Below are 21,859 nucleotides of genomic sequence, written 5' to 3' on the forward strand. Positions count from 1 at the left end.
TTTGAGTTAACGATGCCTAATTCTAATTGTTGTGATCAAGAAAGTCTCAGCCATTCAGATAAACAAGACAACTGTGGACATTTTCCACCCATATGTAAGATAAGTGCTTAGTAATGAGAAGATGAAGAAGCAGGTAACTCCAAAGATAGGTATCAAACTTGTGAACACAATCAGTTTACTTCCAAGGAGTGAAAAAAGGAAAGTTAGGGCAGGACTGGGGAAGTGCCAGACTCTGGTAAGTAATTATAAAAACTAGAGAAGTCCTAGAGGAAAAAGTTATCTTTTCTTCTATAGTGACAGAGCTGGACAGGAATCACCTGGCAGAAGGAAACTGAAGTTATTAGCAGAAGCAGGGAGTCAGAAGGAGAATGCTAAGGAAGCATCGTGCTCTCAGAGGAGGCATGCATAAAGCCACGAGGCTATCACCTTGGAAGGTTGAGAAAAAAATGTGAAAAGAGAAGTTTGTTCTAGTCAGATTATGGATTTCACCACATCTGCACTAACTGCAGGATACCTCTGGAATAAGTTTGGATGAAGGCTGAGGATCACTGCGTAGGGCTTTGAAGGTGAAACGTAGAGACAAATGACAATGTACAGGAGAACGCTATTAAAACCCCTGAACCTACAAGATTTTGCATGGGAGTTTCCAGAACTGCAGGTTCCTATGTGGTCTGAACAACTGACTAATGATGTTGTTCATTCATCAGATGAAAGACCCATGTGGGCCAAAAACTAAACTGAGGATACAGTAATGAAGAAGACATAGCCTCTGCCCTCTAGGAGCTCACAGACAAGCTATTACAGAAGAAAGTTAGTAGTATAAAGATAAGCACAGGGTGCTGGGGAAACAGAATTGCTGGGGTGCCAAATTCAGCTTCAGTGGAATCAGCCTGATCTACTTTTACTTTTTCCACTGCACTTATTTCCTTCTAACATATCAGGACATTTATTATTTATTAGTTCTAAAATATAAACATCTTGAGAGCAGGTATCTTCATCTCTTTTGTTAAATGATGGATCCCTTGTACCTTGATGGATGCCTGGCACTAATGCGTGCTCAACAAATACTTCTTGAACTTATCAAATAAAAAACTAGATGAAAGGGAAGTTTAGTAGAAACAGTTGCTAAAATTTACATTTTCAAAGTAATTACGGTAAGTAGAATTTACAATATTAAGAAGAAACTTCTGGAATGCATTTTCAAAAATCTAAAGCCTGATTCAACACGCTAACTTATGAAGGTTTCTGTTAACTAGTCTCCTTTGACTTGGATTTCCAAAGCATGTATTGAATTCTGATTTTGGCAGGTTATTGAGAATTCAAATACCGCTCTAGGAGTTTTAGTTGCAACCTTTACTGAATGTCTTATTCCTATTATATCTGTTTCCTCCAAGCAAGGAGGAAAAGGCCACTTCCACCATTATTATTAATACATACGTTAACCGACCATATAAACAAGAGAAATGCTGTCTTTCTTAATTACTTTCCCCCATGAGGTATACTGCTGGTATTCTTCCTCTGTCTGAACAGATAATGGAATGATGTAACTGGTGGTTAATAATTCAAAAAGCTAGTTCTGTGAATGCTCTTTTTCCAGAATCCAGGGGCCAGGAGCCTACTATCATTTTTAAGGAAGGGTTGCAAACTGGTGATCCACAGGCCACATCTGCACCCCGCCCCCCACCCACCTCCAGAAGAGTATGGTGAGCCACCAGGGAAGCCTATATATATATATATATATATATATATATAAGTTTCAAAACTATTTTTAAATTAATTGGCAATACTTCAAGAACAGGAGATTTTTCATAAAATTCCAGAATGCCAACCTCCACTTAAAAAATATGGTGGCAATGGGACAGGCATTTCTGCAAAGCAATGGCCTCTGGGAGCTAAAGAGGAGCTGCTGTTTGACCAGGCAGCGTCTTCCAGTTCCAGAAACTCCAATCAGTCATTTCGCTCTCCTGCAGGCTGCAATGGAAAGGAGAGGGTTCAAGGCAGGGATTCTAGGTAGGAAAAACTCTGAAATTAAAAAAAAAAAGAATAGAAAGAGGGAATACTGGCAAACATTTAGGAAACATGATGTGATTCAGGGTTTCTAGAATTTGTGTAATGTTTATATAAATGGTGGAAATGGGTGGTAATGCTTTAACAATACATTGGGTCATAATGGGAAAGGCGCTGAAGGACAACCTGAGGGTTCTGCTTTTAATTCAGTAGACACTGTCTCAGGTGTTCTTTAACAAAATAAAGATAGTGATAAAGCAAATAAGGCATTTTGCTGAACTCCTGGCATGCATTATCTCATTTAACTCTTATGACAAATCCTATGGAATATATATGGTTATTATTTCTCATTTTACAAATTATAAAACTGAGCTTAGAAAGGTTAGTGTTCCCATGTCTGAGTAGCTAACAAATGGGAGAGCTGGAGTCAAGCCCCTTTATGATCGCAAAGTCCCTAAACATAAGTGTTCTTCCCCTTTTGACAAGTCAGAGCTATGCTTTGGCAATAGTGGGTAAAATGACTGAAAACGGAGGCAAGGATAGAAAGGCTATTGCATTGTTCGTGTGAGTGGCAATGAGGACCTGAAGCGATAGTGTAAATGGAAATGAGACAGCTTGTTTGACATTTCAGAGGAAGAACATTTCAGACTTAGAAACTGGCTATTTAGGAGAGTGTTGATAATGTAAGTTTTAGAGTTGGGAGCTCAGAAGAAGGGTAGTGCTACAGGTAAAAATGTGAAAAAAGGTAGGAACAGCTTTCCAGGGAGAGTTCAGTTTGATGGACCAGAGGGATGTTCAGATGATTATATAAAAGAGGCATGATGGCTGGAATGCTAGCAGCCTTGTTAAAGACAGTAGCCTTGTGCTAAGGAAGGCAGAGCAGAAAAATGACTTAGTCAATGACTGTGAAACCTTCAATGCCTATCTCTGATCATTTTGCATGAGCATAAAGGTTTAGTTTGACTAAATACAATAGTTGTGTCTCTGTTACAACCAGCTAAATGTACTTTCCTTTGATGCAAGTATTACATTTTCACTGAAATAATGAAAATTTTAGTCCTAAATGCCCTGTTTTCAATGATATCTACAACTTATGGAAACAAGATTGAGGATTCTCTATCATTTCATTAGAGTCATTCTGCTGTATCCATGGGCTAAAGGGTTTTGTTCTCCCATAAGGTACTAATCCAGATAAAGTTGATAAAAAGTAGGCAAAGGGTTTTACAACATTTCTCAAAGTTTGGGCAAGGAAAACAATTTTTTTAAAAATGAACAGGAAATCAGATGTAAAAATAAAAGTATCCTATGGTATTGCTGGGGAGAATGCTTAGGGGAAAAAAAGATTTTATATTTAGAAATATGAGAGTTGGTCTTCCTATTTTTCTAAAAAGAAGTATGAAAAGAAATCTGCTGCTAATTACATGATGTGAGAGTCTAGTTTTTATAAGAAGCAAGGGATTCAGTTGGCCATAAGTTCAATCCCAAATGGGTCACATGAGGAAGGAAATCAGAGGGAGCTTCCACTTCAATCTGATGACCTGACATGTGATTAAAGGAGGCGACTGTTTCCTTGTCTGATGGATTTGGAGTAGCCTGCCCAGGTTGGGTGTAAAGGAACACTGGCAAACTACAGAACATCAGAAAACAACGTGGCTGAAGGCCCTGGGGAGAAGGGCTGGGAAACTAGGAATGCTAGGTCTCCTGAAGAAGAGGCCCAGAGGCGACAGAAGTCATCAGTCTTCCAACGAATTGCCCTTTACCAGCTCTTGTTCTCTTAGAGTCTGCTGTCCTTTCAATATCCAGAGTGAGCGCCTAAAAATAAGAATAAGGTCCCTCCTCTGATGACAATTCTCCAATGGCTCCTTCTTGTAATTTAGAATAAAATCCAAGATCCTGAGTGTGAACTGGCCTCTGTTACTTTCTCTGCAGTCTCCTCTAATACAGGGTCTTTTTTCCTAGTACCTTGACACTCCAAACCCTTGGACTGCAAGGAGATCAAACCAGTCAATCCAAAAGGAAATCAGTCCTGAATATTCATTGGAACGACTGATGCTGAAGCTGAAACTCCAATACTTTGGCCACCTGATGCAAAGAGCTGGCTCATTGGAAAAGACCCTGATGCTGGGAGGGATTGAAGGCAGGAGGAGAAGGAGACAACAGAAAATGAGACGGTTGGATGGCATCACCGACTCGATGGACATGAGCTTGAGCAAGCTCTGGGATTGGGTGATGGACAGGGAAGCCTGGCGTGCTGCAGTTCATGGGGTTGCAAATAGTTGGACATGACTGAGCGACTGAACTGAACTGACACTCCGAACTCACTTCCATCTTTAGGCTTCTGCACCTACTGTTCCTTCTGCCTGGCCTGCTTTCCCCTAGATCTTCAAAAGCTCTCCTCTTCATTTCAGAGTCATCTCCCCAGAGAAGCTGGCCCTAAACATTCTTACAGTCAGAAGTGCTTTTGTTTCAAATCCTGATTCCACTTCTTAGGATCATTCTGGCCTTGCCTGTGAAGTAGCTATTTGAGAATGATTTCAGAATCAAATCACAGAACGCACTGTGAACAGCACCTTTAACTTTCTGTGTTCACAGAGATGCCAAATATTCATTATCATCATTGTTGTTTAATATATCTATCATAACATTAAATTATTTTATTTATTGGTATTTTCCTTATTTTTTGGCTATTTACTCATGAAACAATAAGAATTCTTTCAGTGAAGAAATCTTGGTTTTTCTCTTCTCCATCTTCAGTGCTTCTGACAGTATCAGACTCATAGTGGGCACCTAAGAAGTAATTTGCTTACTTTTAATTTAATGGGGGAGAGGCTATACAGCAAAGTAGAAACGGTTGACTTTTCCGTAGCCTAAACCTGAATTTCCCACCATCTGTGTCATCTTGGTCTCTTTGGAGATATCAGTTTCCTCCTTGATGAGATTCTATATGGGATACAATTTTGTCAATTTTATAAGGGTCCCAAGTGTGAAAAGGAATTCCCGGGTGGGTCTAGTGGTAAAGAGCCTGCCTGCCAAAGCAAGAGACGTTAGAGACACCGGTTCAATCCCTGGGTTAGGAAGATCCCCTGGAGAAGGGTATGGCAACCCACTCCAGTGTCCTTGCCTGGAGAATCCCATGGACAGAAGAGCCTGGAAGGCTACAGTCCATGGGGTTGCAAAGAGCAGACATGACTGAAGCCACTTAGCACGAAGCACGCAGGTGTGAAAAAGTTCAATAATGTATTAGGCAGCAGAGGGCAGCAGCATGCCAAAAATGCATCTGCAGCTCTAGCTCAGGTGTCTTCATTTTCCCTTGAGCCAGGTAACTTGTATTTAAATATTCCATCAAGTCATTAAGTCCTGTGAGATAAGGAAAAAATTGATATCTTCAGAGAAATGATACGTAAACTGTCTTTTCTTTTTGTAAAAATAGTTTTCAATTTAAGGATGAAGGAAAAGTCAGTCTTGCCTTCTGATTTTATTTCCATGTGGGAAAGCAGTTAATATTGGGACTCGTAAGATTTGGATTTAAGGATTGTGGTGCTGGTATTTCCACTCCTCCCTTCTACTAGCTTATGGCCTTAGGAATGTTGAGAACAAGTAGCTGATGATAACTTATCTATAATAATATTATTCAATTCTTAGGCCACCCTTATGAATTAGATATTGGACCACCAAACAGTGAGAGATAAGTCATCTGCCTAAAATCACACAGCTGAGATATACAAGCCCTGAAAGGAAGCCATTAACTATTTATAAGAATCTGCTTAGTTTAAAAGTAAACAAGGGACTATATGAACCTCTTGCAAGTAAATAAACACTAGGAAGTGAGAAAATTTTTTTCGTTTGCTTGAGAAATTAGATCATCAAATAAGAGATTCAATATTCAGTTAACTCAGTATCTGGAAGACCTACTAATAGTAATTCAAGATAATTTGAGAGTCCTTTTGAGACACTGAATTTCTGCACCTTCATCTTGCTTTTTATTTTTTAAATATTTAGGTCATAGTTCAGCTGGCCTTACCTTCATGGGTCTATTCTTCTGAGCAATTTCTTACCTATATCTGTAACTTTTCCTTCTTTATTCTCAGCTATTCTAGTACCTTTCATGCTTTTTTTTTCTTTCACCATCTTAAAAAGAATATAATACTCATCAGTTCAAATATTAACATTTGCTATCTAGAAATGTCATAAGAAAAGGAAATACATGCCAATAAGAAAGGGAAAACATGTGGAAAGGGGATCCAGAAAGGTTTCAAGAAGAGAGGAAAGAGAAAAAGCCAGGTTGCAATGTTTGTGTAGGCACAGTCATGGCCACGTGTACATGTCAAACAGAAACTCACGGATGGTTAAACACTGACCTCTTTGGACTTCTATGAGAAATTTAGCCTATTCTTTGAGGGAAGTAAATTAGCTTATTCGAAGACAAACCTTCTGAAACTCTCTACTCTACTCCATACTATCAATCATTTCCCTCTCTGCTGAATTACTCTCAAATTATGCCCATCTTAAAAAAGCCCTCTCTTGACCCAATTTACTCCATAGACAAGCAATCCCGTCTGTTGCTCCCTATTCTGGATTAAAAAAAAAAAAAAACTCCTTGAATTTTTCCTTATTCACTATTTCTAACTCCTGCTTTCCCAAGTTCTCAGCTCAACAGCTTTTCTATATGTGTGGGACACTAAAAAATGCTGATTGGAAGTGCAGCTTGTCAGTTGTCATCTTTACTCTAACAGCCTCTAGTTGAGCTGATTCCTAGGAGAATTCTTAACATAAATAATTAGGTGTTTTCTCCTGGGTCAATGTACTTTTAAAAAAGACATTATTTCGGTTCTACCTTTATTCCTACTTCATGAAATATTCAGTAGCACCAACTACATTTCAGGGGTTCTGCACTATAAGTTTTGGGCTTCTCAGCTTTTCCCAATGTTAGCCTTAGCTTTCTTGGGTCTGCCAAGCTGTCTGCTTTACAACTTCCAAGATATTTTAACTGTTATCTCCTCTCTGTATTCCTTTAACCTATACAGTCCTTCTAAAAAAGTCACTTTACCGTCATTTTAGTTGAGCACCAAAAAGGAATCGAACTTAATGGCTGCGTTTAATCTGCTATTTTAACTGGAAGTCATGTTTTTAAGATGTCTGAAATGCTTAGGAGCATCTGACTTATGGTTTGTTTTTAATGCAAGTTAATAAGTTGGTGCAAACATAACTGCGATTTCAAACCATGAATTTTAAGTCACTATAAATAGATTCAAACATATCTTTATTAATCAAAATAGGAACCATTACAATCAACACATTTTTGCCAGTGTGTGTGTGTTAATCGCTCAGTCATGTCTGACTCTTTGCAACACCATGGACTGTAGCCTGCCAGGCTCCTCTGTCCATGGAACTCTCCAGGCAAGAATACGGGAGTGGGTTGCCATTTCCTTTGCCAGGAGATCTTCCTGACCCAGGGATCAAACCCAGGTCTCCTGCATTGCAGGCAGACTTTTTACCATCTGAGCAACCAGGGAAGCCTACTCCAGGTTCCTGTAGGAACCTGGAATAAGCATATTTCTTTAGTGTAAAAATCTGTGTTTCAGTATTTGATGAACTTTTAGAAAGTATTTTCTGCCTCATGCTGGTTGTGGAAGTGTTTCCACTGCAAAACGTTGTTGAGATGCTTGAAGATGTGGTAGTTGGCTGGCAAGAAGTCAGGTGAATATGACAGATGAGGCAAAACTTCTGAAGTCCTATTCATTCAGCTTCTGAAATGTTGGTTGTGCGACATGCAACTGGACCTTGTCATGTAGAAGAATGAGGCCCTTCCTGCTGACCAGTGCTGGCTGCAGGTGTGGCAGTTTTCGAGGTATCTCATCAATTTGCTGAGCACACTTCTCAGGTGTAATGGTTTTGCCAGGATTCAGACAGCTGTAGTGGATCAGATGGAGAAGGCAGTGGCATCCCACTCCAGTACTCTTGCCTAGAAAATCCCATGGATGGAGGAGCCTGGTAGGCCGCAGTCCATGGGGTTGCTAAGAGTTGGACATGACTGAGTGACTTCCCTTTCACTTTCCACTTTCATGCACTGGAGAAGGCAATGGCAGCCCACTCCAGTGTTCTTGCTGTGAGAATCCCAGGGATGGGGAGCCTGGTGGGCTGCCGTCTATGGGGTCGCACAGGGTCAGACACAACTGAAGCGACTTAGCAGTAGCAGCAGCAGCAGTGGATCAGATGAGCAGCAGACCACCAAGCAGTGACCATAAACTTTTTTGGGGGTGCAAGTTTGGCTTTGGGAAGTGCTTTGGAACTTCTTCTCAGTCCAACCACTGAGCTGGGCATCGCTGGTGGTCATGTATAATCCACTTGTTTTGCACCCCACAATCTGATTGAGAAGTGGTTCACTGTTGCATACAATAAGAGAAGAGACACTTCAAAACAACAATTTTTTAATTTCCTGTCAGCTCATAAGCACCCACTTATTGAGTTTTTTCACCTTTCCAATTTCCTCTAAATGCCAAATGACCATATAAAATTGTCAACGTTGAGTTCTTCAGAAGTTTCTCCTGTAGTTGTAAGGATCAGCTTTGACAGTCGCTCTTAATGGGTCACTGTTAACTTCTGATGGCTGACCACTGTGCTTCTCATCTTCAAGGCTTTTGTCTCCTTTGCAAAACTTCATAAACCACCACTGCACTGTACGTCTGTCACCTGTTCCTGGGCCAAATTCGTTGTTGACACTTTGAGTTATCTCTGCTGCTTTATGACCCATTTTTAACTTGAATAAGAAAATTTCTGGAATTTGCTTTTTATCTAACCTCATTTTCCCTAGTCTAAAATAAATATAAAATACACAGCAAGTAATAAGTCATTAGCAAAAAAACATGAAGTGAGAAATGTACATTAAAAATGATATATAACATAACCACATTTAATAATGTATTTCAATATCAAATGGTAAAGTTCAACAATGTAAAACCTCAATTACTTTTGCACCAACCTAATACTATTTTTGGAGAAGGCAATGGCACCCTACTCCAGTACTGTTGCCTGGAAAATCCCATGGATGGAGGCGCCTAGTAGGCTGAAGTTCATGGGGTCGCTAGGAGTCGGATACAACTGAGTGACTTCACTTTCATGCGTTGGCGAAGGAAATGACAACCCACTGCAGTTCTCTTGCCTTAGAGAATCCCAGGGACAGGGGAGCCTGGAGGGCTGCTGTCTATGGGGTCGCACAGAGTCGGACACAACTGAAGTGACTTAGCATTTAGCAATACTATTTTAAAAAATTGAAGTATAGTTGAGTTACAATATTATATAATGGAAAGAGTGAAAGACTTTTTCTTGGGCTCCAAAATCACTGTGGGTGGTGACTGCAGCCATGAAATTAAAACATCCTTGCTCCTTAGAAGAAAAGCTATGAGAAACCTAGACAGCATATTAAAAAGCAGAGACATTACTTTGCCAACAAAGGTCCCTATAGTCAAAGCTATGATTTTTCCCATAGTCATGTATGGATGTGAGGGTTGGACTGTAAAGAAAGCTGACTGCTGAAGAAGTGATGCTTTAGAATTGTGGTGTTGGAGAAGATTCTTGAGAGTCCCTTGGATCGCAAGGAGATCAAACCTGTCAATCCTAAAGGAAATCAGTCCTGAATATTCATTGGAAGGACTGATGCTGAAGCTGACAATATGTAGGTCACCTGATGTGAAGAGCTGAATGATTGGAAAAAATCCTGATGCTGGGAAAGATAGGAGGCAGGAGGAGAAGGGGACAACAGAGGATGAGATGGTTGGATGGCATCACCGACTCAATGGACATGAGTTTGAGCAAGGTCTGGGAGATGGTGAAGGACAGGGAAGCCTGGCGTGCTGCAGTTCATGGTGTTGCAAAGAGCTGGACATAACTGAGCGACTAAACAACAAATGTCCCTCAAACAGGACACGTAGGGAGGGAAAGGGAACCTCAGGGAATGTCTGAGGGGCTGGCGGTTTGAAGTAATTACATGTAGTTAGACACTCTCTGGTGTAATTATATAGGACTCCAGAGAATAAGTATGTCTATTACCTGAAAGGAATATGGTAACAAGGCAGAACAGCTTATGGAGTCTGTTACTAGGACCCATTCGATAACGGTGCTGTGTTGTTTATACCACACTATTGATAGCATATTTCATCAGCAAGAACTTCGATAGAAAAGAAAGAAAAATTATAACTATGTCTGGATATTATTTACTATCTCCAACTATTATTAAAAAGGTCCCTAGAGAAGTTAAAGGTCTTTATTTCCAATCTACCCCAGTTTTCTCTAAGAAATCTACGTGCTTTGTGACCACTTTGTGATTAAGTCTATAGACTTCTCCAAATTCTCCCTGTTCAATATATTAGTGATTCCTTCATAAATTAAGCCTGTTTGTCAAGTGATAAGCTATAGCAGTTCATTTCTAAAAACAGGAAGTACAACACTGCTGTTGCTTTGTAAGTTATTGTATCTACTTTATATAAAATGGGATGCTTTCCCTCTAACTTCACTATTATTAAGTTCTACTCATAAACTTAGTAAGAAATTTGGCTTTGTAAGGTTGGCAAAGCCAAAATTAAAGAGTTGTAGAAGACTTCTTATTTAATTTTGTTTAATGATTTTCACTGTTGAACACTTGTCCTTGAGAATATACAGTAAGCTCTGTAATGACAGGGCATTTCTGTTTTGTTCCACATGCTAGATAACCATTTATTCACAGAATAAATGTGAAAGAAAATTTCGTTGTGCAGTTTTGCTATTCTTATCTGCCATACAGAACAAGTGTCTTATTTTTGGCTTATTATTAAAGTTTATACTTCCACATAATCTTATCTACTAGGTCTTTGTTATTTTTATTTCTCTCCAAGTAAGCTATGGACAGGGAGGCCTGGCGTGCTGTGATTCATGGGGTCACAAAGATCAGACACGACTGAGTTACTGAACTGAAGTAAGCTATCTTGAGTTTTGAACAATATTTGTTTTTCAATACATTAAAAAAAATTAGTTGTCTGGCTGTGTTTTTTTTTATCACTTATCTGATAGTATTAGAAAATTTATCAGTCACTGGCTGGAAAATGTTCAATATTCTTTTTTTTTTTTTCCATACTAGCACTGCTTTTGAGAATCTAAATATTGTCATCTTACAGCAAGTAAACATGAGATTAAATTATTATAATTTTATTTTACTCATCTGTTCTCATATATAGAGTGAAAAAGGTATTTGCTTCTAGACATTTCTACTAATAAAATGAGAAATGGAAACAAGAAAATTAAAAAAAAATTAATAGAAATAAGATAAATGTTTTAAATATTTTAAAACCCATATCACAACATCAAAATATTACAGACTGCTATTATAATGACAGCTCTTAAAGTTCAAGGTTAGCAATTTCTGGTGCTTATTCCATAGAAGGGATACTATACAAATATCCAAACTTAGTCTTATTTGCATGAGATTCTACCATTTGGTTCATTAACCAAATGCTTCACTAGTAGGATCCTGCTTTCCCTAACTATGACTGACATTTCAAGCATTAATAAATGAGAAATAAAAAATAGGCATAATTTCAAAAACTTACTTCTCAGCTTCACAGATATTGGGCATATTATTTTTAGAATTCAGCCTTCTGCAGCAGTGGGCTGGCGAGTTGTCTTTCAAACACTCTTGCTATTTCATTGGGTTTATTTCCATCCCAAATTCTAAATCCAAGTACAGAGTGTCTTTGAATAGCACCATTTTTTCTCCATCTTTAGCAGACTACTGAAGTGAGAAGTCTACACCTTCCCACTTGTCTTCCTCTGACTAATTTTAAAAAGATTTTAAAGCTGAGTAAGACAGTGATAGCCAAAAGAATGAAGCAACAAGTATGTGTTTCAGGTTCGAAAGAGCAAGTTATTCATTTACTCAAGAAATGTTATGAGAAGTATTCAGTTACTTAAACACTGTCAGAGGGAAGAATATTTAAATATGTTAGCCCCAAGTTGTTTCTCATGAAATATTAGCTTTAGTAATACTACATTTTCTGAAGTACAAAGTATATTTCTTCATCAGAAAATGAAAAAGATAACAGGAAATAACAAGTGCTGTTGAGAACACAGAGGAATTAGAACTATAAAATGGTACAACCACCATGCAAAACAGTATGTAAGTTTCTCAAAAATAAATAAATAAATAAATAAAAGTAGAACTACGATAGGATCCAGGAATACTACTTCTAGATGTATATGCAAAAGAGTGGAAAGCTGGGTCTCAGATAAGTATTTGCATACCCATGTTCATAATAGCACTATTCACAATGGCTAAGAGTTGGGAGCAACCTAAATGTGCATCAAGGGGTGAATGGGTACATGGAATGCAGTGTATACATACAACACAATATCACTCAGTCCTAATAAGGGAGGAAATCCTGTCACATGCCACAATATGAGGGATCTTAAGAACACTTTAAGCTAAGTGAAATAAGCCAGCCACAGAAAGACAAATATTTTATGATTCCACCTACATGAGGTATCTAAGGTAGTCATAGTCATAAAAACAGAAAGTAGAATGATGGTTAACAAGGGCTAAAAGGGAGGGCAAAATGGAAAAAATGTTTTATGCAAGATGAAAAAGGATGTTTCACAACAAGGTGAATATTCTTAATGCTACTGAACTGTACACGCAAAAGTGGTTAAGATGGTAAGAAAAAGGATATATTGTTTGAAAAGCTTCCTACTTAAACCGTTCTCTTCCTATCATTCTGTGCGTTTAAAATCACAGTCATACACAGGAAGTAAATGCTGGTCATTAGGATATGTTTTCCAGGCTAAATCATCAATAATGCAAGCAGCTGGAAGTCTGTGGTCATTCAAAACACACACACTTCTGCTGTGAAAATTCTTGGGTTTTTGACCAATCATCACTACCCCCAAACTTCACTGATTTAAAGAACTGCACAGCTCATGAAGGCTAAATTGCACAAAATCAAGCACAGACATAGCATAGTGATTAAGAATATGGGCTCAGAATTCAGCCTTTCTGAGTCTGAATCCTGGCTTCCCTACTTAGAAGCTATATGCATGACTTTGGAAATTCTTAACTTTTCTGAACTTTAAGCTTTCTCTCATCTGAGTGGTAAAAAAAAAAGTTGTAATTACTTCGTGCAGCTCTCATGAGCAGTATATCCAATGAAGCAGGCAAAGGCTTACTGTACATAACAGTACATATGTACTGGCACATAACACTTAGATGTTGGCTATCGTTACTTTTTCTTTTTAGAAAGAGATATTTGAAGCTATAGTTTTGTTCTCAATATTCTGAGTGGGAAAATGAATCAAACTGTTTTAACAAGTCTCTGAAATCAGGCTTTATAATTACTTTGATTTTGTAGATTACCTGGTTCCTTCAAATACTAAGATATTAAATATTCAAATATTAATGGTATTAATTTTTACCATTGCTACTTTTGAACTCTATGAGATCTTTTGAAGTAGTAAGAGTTCCTTCTGAAGTAGTAATAGAAAGAATACTAAACTTGTAGCAAGTAACCATATGCTGCTGACTACTAGCTAAGTTACACTGAATACATGTATAAACTTTACATCTTGTGTCAATATCTTCATATGGAAAATTAGATTTCTCTAAAGCTTGAAAATTAAATGTGATCACCTGTAATCATGCTTACCAAAAACAGCTGCAAACACTACTATTGTATGAATGTAAGAAGTTTATTAGTTATTTGAAAATTAAGATGTATGGATTAAGAATCAAATATATATAGGATGTATATTATTAGTAACTGTTCATTGTGGAGTCATTGCACAGGGCAAAAAAACGTTAGCCAATTACATGCAGGTTTGCCTTGACGGATGAAAATGGTATCTTTGTCTTGTACGTGGACTCAAAGTGCAGACTCAGCTAGACTAACAGCTTAACCCAGAAATTTGGCTGGAACAGCCTGCTCTAAGATTTCCATTCCTAGTCACTGCTTCTTCCGGGTTCCTGCAATCTTTGGGCCCTTCACACACAGACTGAAGAAAGACTTTATTAATAGTGAATTGTCTCTCTTCTCATTTACAGAAGTAGATGCCACATAAAAAAGGGAGCATTAATAATTGTGTAAGGGAAGCTATATGTACTTACCCATCTTCTCATAAAGATTCACAGTCTGGAAAGTAGTCATTTAGACAAGATATTCAATTTTAGACATCAACAAAAATTTATCAAATATCATCATTGAGGGATAACATAACAAAGGCTAGTATTTGAGTGCTTTTCTGTGTTGGACATTCTAAGCAATTTACTTGCTTTATTTAAGTTAATCTTTACAATGATTTTGAGGCAGATGTGTTCTATTCATACTATATATAAGGAAACTGAGGTATACAGAAGTAAAGAAACTTTACTTCTAAAGTAAAGTCACTAAACTAGTCACGCAACTAGTCACTAAAGTCATGCAACTAGTAATTGTTGAACGAAAATTTGAGCTCAGTCCCAGCAAACTCAGCCACATGGCTTTCCAGCAACCTTCCCCCAACACTCTGAGATGAGCAGAGATGTAAAAACAGTCACTCACCCTCCCACTTTGGCTTAGTTTTCCTACTTAATTTTATTTAGCTAGATGCTGGCAGGCCCAGGAATCTGCAAAATGAGGGCTAACCCTGGCCTCAGGTAAGATGAAAGGGCACATAGAAGAGCCAGAAGTGTGAGGCAAATCAGAGGTGAGGAGTTTCCAGGGTCAAGGAACAGCCATTACAAGATGTCAGACAGAACGGGATAAGTTCTAAGTGGTCACTGTGTAAACAGCCATAGCCACAATTAGGGAATTACAGCAAAAGCCAAGCAGCAAGCCAGGCACCAGTCAGCTCAAAAATTCTGGAGTCAAAAAAGCCATGGCTAGAGGCAGGCAAAGGAGTAGGGAGTCAAGAATTTCAAGAGCTAGGAGGGGTCAGTCCAAGTCAATAAAAAAAGAGGGAGCATTTATCTCAGGAGGATATTTCAATTCAAGAGAAATATTGAAAAGATTATCTAAGTAGTACCTAAGGTCAAAGGTGCCAATTATAGTATTAATAGTAGTTGAGTTCAGATGATGGCAGAAACAGGGAAGAGAGTCAACAGGAAGTCAAGGACAACCTTGTTGACAAGAACAATGCAAACACCATGTAAATACTTTTGAACTAAGGAATAAGTAGACAGATGAGTTAAGCATTTTGCTAACTAATGAACTGAATACTCAAGAGTCCAGACCTCAGATGCAAGCTGGACAATGGAACTAACCCATGTTACAAATTAACAACTGACCTATTTTACAACCACATTAAATATGTAAAATTTTTCGTCCTGTCACATTTTTACAATGTACATAAAGACACACACATACACATATATACAATTATATACATATATTCATAGAGTATATATAGTAAATATTTAATTCCTTAAAATGTTGACAAGGAAGCTATGCTAGAACATGAGAACTGACTGATTTGTATTCCTGAACCATACAGAACTATATATATCCTATACTCATTTCTTTGTGAAGTAGACCAAGTTCCGATAACTTTTATCAGAGTAACCATAATATATTTAATACTAACTTAACTAGGAGGAAAATTATCAAGTCTTGTATTTCTGCTTTGGGAAATTCTGCTGTTTCAGTTAGTATAGCCAGGAGACAGAACGGAATATAAGGAACAATTTAAAGTTCAGTTCAGTTCGGTTCAGTCGCTCAGCCATGTCTGACTCTTTGCAACCCCATGAATCCCAGCACGCCAGGCCTCCCTGTCCATCACCAACTCCCGGAGTTTACCCAAACTCATATCCATCCAGTCGGTGATGCCATCCAGCCATCTAATCCTCTGTCGTCCCCTTCTCCTCCTGCCCCCAATCCCTCCCAGCATCAGGGTCTTTTCCAGTGAGTCAACTCTTCACATCAGGTGGCCAAAGTATTGGAGTTTAAGCTTCAGCATCAGTCCTTCCAATGAACACCCAGGACTGATTTCCTTTAGGATGGATTGGTTGGATCTCCTTGCAGTCCAAGGGACTCTCAAGAGTCTTCTCCAACACCACAGTTCAAAAGCATCAATTCTTCGGCGCTCAGCCTTCTTCACAGTTCAACTCTCACATCCATACATGACTGTTGGAAAAACCATAGCCTTGACTAGATGGACCTTTGTTGGCAAAGTAATGTCTCTGCTTTTGAATATGCTATCTAGGTTGGTCCTAACTTTTCTTCCAAGAAGTAAGCGTCTTTTAATTTCATGGCTGCAATCACCATCTGCAGTGATTTTGGAGCCCCCCAAAATAAAGTCTGACACTGTTTCCACTGTTTCCCCATCTATTTCCCATGAAGTGATAGGACCAGATGCCATGATCTTTGTTTTCTGAATGTTGAGCTTTAAGCCAACTTTTTCACTCTTGTCTTCCACTTTCATCAAGAGGCTTTTTAGTTCCTCTTCACTTTCTGCCATAAGGGTGGTGTCATCTGAATATCTGAGGTTATTCATATTTCTCCCGGCAATCTTAATTCCAGTTTGTGCTTCTTCCATCCCAGCATTTCTCATGATGTACTCTGCATAGAAGTTAAATAAGCAGAGTGACAATATACAGCCTTGACGTACTCCTTTTCCTATTTGGAACCAGTCTGTTGTTCCATGTCCAGTTCTAACTGTTGCTTCCTGACCTGCATACAGATTTCTCAAGAGGCAGGTCAGGTGGTCTCTTTCAGAATTTTCCACAGTTTCTTGTGATCCACACAGTCAAAGGCTTTGGCATAGTCAATAAAGCAGAAATAGATGTTTTTCTGGAGCTCTCTTGCTTTTTCGATGATCCAGCAGATATTGGCAATTTGATCTCTGGTTCCTTTGCCTTTTCTAAAACCATCTTGAACATCTGGAAGTTCATGATTCACGTATTGTTGAAGCCTGGCTTGGAGAATTTTGAGCATTACTTTACTAGCATGTGAGATGAGTGATTACCACAAAGATAGCAATTGCAGAAAGTAGCTACTGGAACAAAAGGAAGTGGTTGCATTTATCAAAACAAAGGAACTTAAATATTAGAATGATATTAGAATGAAGCCTGGCTTTACTGACTACACCAAATGACTGTGAGGATCACAACAAACTGTGGAAAATTCTTCATGAGATGGGAATACCAGACCATCTGACCTGCCTCCTGAGAAATCTGGAAGCAACAATCAGAACTGGACATGGAACAACAGATTGGTTACAAATTGGGAAAGGAGTACGTCAAGGCTGTGTATTTTCACCCTGCTTATTTAACTTGGAAGCAGAGTACATCATGAGAAATGCTGGGCTGGATGAAGCAAAAGCTGGAATCAAGATTGCTGGGAGAAATATCAATAACCTCAGATATGCAAATGATACCACCCTTATGGCAGAAAATGAAGAACTAAAGAGCCTCTTGATGAAAGTGAAACAGGAGAGTGAAAAAGTTGGCTTAAAACTCAACAATTCAGAAAACTAACATGGCATCTGGTCCCATCACTTCATGGCAAATAGATGGAGAAACAATGGAAGCAGTGACATAGTTTATTTTGGGGGCTCCAAAATCACTGCAGATGGTGACTGCAGCCATGGAATTAAAGGACGCTTGCTCCTTGGAAGAAAAGCTGTGACAAACCTAGACAGCATATTAAAAAGCAGAGATATTACTTTACCAACAAAGGTTCGTCTAGTCAAAGCTATTGTTTTTCCAGTAGTCATGTACGGATGTGAGAGATAGACTATAAAGAAAGCTGAGTGCTGAAGAATTGATGCTTTTGAAGTGTGGTGTTGAAGACTCTTGAGAGTCCCTTGGACAGTCCCAGGCCATCCTAAAGGAAATCAGTCCTTAATATTCTTTGGAAGGACTGATGCTGAAGCTGAAACTCCAATACTTTGGCCAACTGATGCAAAGAACTGACTCATTTGAAAAGACCCTGATGCTGGGAAAGATTGAGGACAGGAGGAGAAGGTGACGACAAAGGACAAGATTGCTGGATGGCATCACTGACTCAATGGACATGAGTTTGGGTAAGTTCCAGGAGTTGCTAATGGACAGGGACGCCTGGCGTGCTGCAGTCCATGGCATCGCAAAGAGTCGGACAGGATAGAGTGACTGAATTGAACTAGGCAGCTACTCAAGTGTGTGTGTTAAGTCACTTAAGTCGTGTCTGACTCTGTGTCTCTATGGACTGCAGCCTGAAAGGCTCCACTATCCATGGGATTCTCCAGGCAAGATACTGGAGTGGATTGCCATGCCCTCCTCCAGGGGACCTTCCTATCCACGGATTGAACCGGCATTTCTTAGGACTCCAGCCTTCACTCAGGAAAGAATGTGTCTCCCTTTTGCGCCCCCTATTGGCAGAGCTCCCTGGTAGCTCAGCTGGTAAAGAATCTGCCTGAAATGCAGGAGACACCTGTTAGATTCCTGGGTTGGGAAGATCAGCTGGAGAATGGATAGGCTACCCACTCCAAGATTCTTGGGTTTCCCTGTTGGCTGAGCTGGTAAAGAATCCGTCTGCAGTACGAGAGACCTGGGTTCGATCCCTGGGTTGGGAAGATCCTCTGGAGAAGGGAAGGGCTACCCACTCCAGCATTCTGGCCTGGAGAATTCCATGGACTTTGAGGTAGCAAACAGTCGGACAGGATGAGCAACTTTCACTTTCACTTCCACGGGCAGAGCATAAAGTTGGTTCACAGCAATCCAGTCATAGCTGTAACAGAGCTAAGCCGGGGAGTGGATTTGGATCTGTGAGACAGTAACTTAAAAACTGTCACTTGAAGAAATATGTTCAGTGTAATTTCCAATTTAATAAAGGAAATCATGTGATTTAGCTGTTCATGTGACTAGTTTAGAGAATCTGCAGATGATGAATTACAAGCTATTAAAGGAAATATTTTGTACATTTATTAATTTTCAAGAAAATATTATGAATTCTTTTAAGTAAAAGTAGTTATAAGTTACTTTCCCAAAATACAAAGAAAAACAATTTACACTGAAGAATGCTACAAAAACAATTTAAATAAACATATAGCTCCTACATGCAGATGACTATGTATGAAAAAATTTAAATACATTTTGGTTTAAATTGTTGATGTTCTAATTATGTCTGAAACAATTTTAATTTGTCAAATGTCTGTAATATTACTTACATAGCACAAGTATTCTGTCTAAATATATAATGACGCTTGACTTTTCTAATTTAGGAATTTCCTTTCTAATGTTAGAATGTATGATCAATCATTATGATCATTACTTCAAAGAACAAATAATTTAAATAGAATACAAGAGATATCCCCAATAGACTATTGCCTAAATACTGATGTTTTTTACATCACTGCTAATTATGTGTTCTGCATCTCATCGAGTTTCTATTTTAAATGTTACAAATACTGCATGTTTATTTTTACTCTGAATAAAAATATTTTCAAAACAGATTATACTTTTCAGGTCTTCAGCAGTAGAGTCTTTGGATCTCTTCTTGCTAACTTGGCTACCACTGTAAGTACAAATGATTTACAATTCCATATATTACCAATAATTACAAAGGAATAATGTCTATTTCTAAATTTTCCAGAATATGATTTCAAAATAACATAACCTTTACTCTCTTTATTAGAGTAATCTATATACATCTTAGAAAATTTAAAAGATACAGAAAAAGTAGGAAAACTTATCTTACCACCCCAAGAAAATCATAGCTAATATTTTAGTGCTTTACTTCTAAGATGTCTCTTTTCAATTTTTAAAATCATGATTGTGGTCAAATTCTATGTTCAAAGTTATATCCAGCTTTTAATTATTATAAATGGTAATTCTCTGTGATATTAATTTTCTTATAAAAGTAATCTATAAGGTCTTCTTATATATACTTTCAATAGATGAGCTATAGTTGAATTAAACACTATTTTTACAAAAAGCTACATTTTTAAGAAAATAGAATTTCAGGTTGTTGTTGTGTGTGTGTTATAAACAACACAAAATCTTTCTCTTTCTCTGTCAACCTCTTACCAACCTACTTACCTACAAACCTATTATCTGTTGTTAATATGTCTGTTGCTCTCTTCTAATTTTCTGTTTTTAATCTGCCATTGATGGGGAAATCACATAATCAAATGTGTCAGGATTTTATCTAACTTCAGAGTTAATGCGCTTTGAACTGAGAATGTTAAGTCTCTGCTCTGAGAAAACTGCATGAGCTTTCATACATAAATGAGGTGCCATGTATGTTAGCAATTCAATACCTGCTCTCTCTCTTTTTTTAAAATCTAGTCTTCAGGATTCTTGACTGAATCAAGTTGGTTGGTATGATTAGGTAGGTGTCATTAAGTGAGATAACACATGTTCACTTTGCACCTGCTTTAGTGACTAACAGCTGGCGATATGAGAGTTTATATTTGCATTAAAACAAAGAATGAAGATCACTATAACCGAATTTAAAATGGACATGAAAACCTCACTGGTACATGAAGCTACCCTAAGGCTCATCAGGTGTCGAGAATTTGAGAATGCCTTTTTCCATGGAATCAAGTGAAACAAATTTATTTAATTATAATAATGCTAGTGAGAGTGATATGAAAGAGATCAATAGATCTAATGGGAGAAATATCCATGACCTTTTGTGGAAAGTGATTTAGCATTACAAATTTAGAGTCTTTAAAACGTTTTTACCTTGTGATTCAATTTTAACACCCTAATTTAATAATTCAAAATACAGGCAACATTAATGCATGAAGATGTTCACAGCAACATTCTTAATAGCAACAAAGACCTGAACTTCTAAGCATTTGATACTGGTAACATGTTGAATAAATTCTGGTATTTCTACAGGTTAAATAAATGCATACATAAAAAATATTTAGTACACTATTTCAAAGACATGATAATAATGTATATTACTGGTTTAAAAAAATGCAAAACTCTGTCCAATTATCTCCATGATGAGAAAGTCTCATGGAGAAAAGCCATAAAGTAAATGTGCCAAAATCTTCACAATGGTTATCACTGGCTAATGGAATTATGGTTGTTACCTTCTTTATATTTGTCTGTACTTTCCAAGCCTCCAAAAATATACATTATGAAGAATCAGAAACAAACAGTACATGTTATAATTATTTTAAAGGCTGGATTCTGTAACCCATGGTAACTGAGGTAGAAAGTTATTTTTGTGTGCAAAAATAAAATCTTATATTCTGCCCATGATAGTTTATATTTGGACAAGTTGGTGTACTAACCGTTAGAACTGGCCAGATGTAACTTAGCTTGGGTGGACAGGCAGTCATACAGCCTCCTTTCTTCAGAGACGCTGTGCTAGAGTCTGCTAGTTTTCTCCCTAATATCTGTAGTCACTTCCTATAGAGAAACTTAGTTTAACCAGGCACAAGGCTGTTCAACACAAGACTTTGTTTTCCAGCCTTCCTTGGGTCAAGGGGTGGCCACGTGACTAGTTTCTGGTCAGGGAGAAATGAACAAAAGCAGCAATGCGGCAACTTTTGGGTCATGCTCCTACAAGGAAAGGTCTGTCCCATCTCTCCATTTCATCTCTTCACTGGCTGAAATGCTGATGCTGCAGTGGACACTGGAGAAGTCTTTTTAGATCAAGAGATGGAAGATGAATATTAACATGCCAGAGGAACTAGGAGTCTCTACTCTTGACACTAAGAAACCTGCCCAGGATTCCTTACCCTCAAACTGTTATATAGGACAAAAACAAACTCATTTGGCCTTTATTATCAGTTCAGTTCAGTTTAGTCGCTCAGTCGTGTCCAACTCTTTGCAAACCCGTGAATCGCAGCACGCCCGGCCTCCCTGTCCATCACCAACTCCTGGAGTTTACAAACTCATGTGCATCGAGTCAGTGATGCCATT

At 38.2% G+C, this 21,859-nt stretch overlaps 1 protein-coding gene across 5 annotated transcripts in view; it reads right to left on the bottom strand.

Annotated features, from left to right (window-relative positions):
• Positions 1 to 21,859, bottom strand: part of OXR1 (oxidation resistance 1) — a 517,492-nt gene that overhangs the window by 162,971 nt on the left and 332,662 nt on the right. For 2 of the 5 annotated variants that reach the window (XM_069600391.1, XM_069600389.1), the window contains exon 1: positions 11,586 to 11,879. The exons of the other annotated variants lie outside the window; for them this stretch is intronic. The gene's annotated coding sequence lies outside the window, so the exon portion shown is untranslated. Of the gene's footprint in view, positions 1 to 11,585; positions 11,880 to 21,859 lie in introns of those variants that run through there. 5 annotated transcript variants of the gene reach the window in all.

This window comes from Ovis canadensis, chromosome 9 (genome assembly GCF_042477335.2).
Source record: "Ovis canadensis isolate MfBH-ARS-UI-01 breed Bighorn chromosome 9, ARS-UI_OviCan_v2, whole genome shotgun sequence".
NCBI lineage: Eukaryota > Metazoa > Chordata > Mammalia > Artiodactyla > Bovidae > Ovis > Ovis canadensis.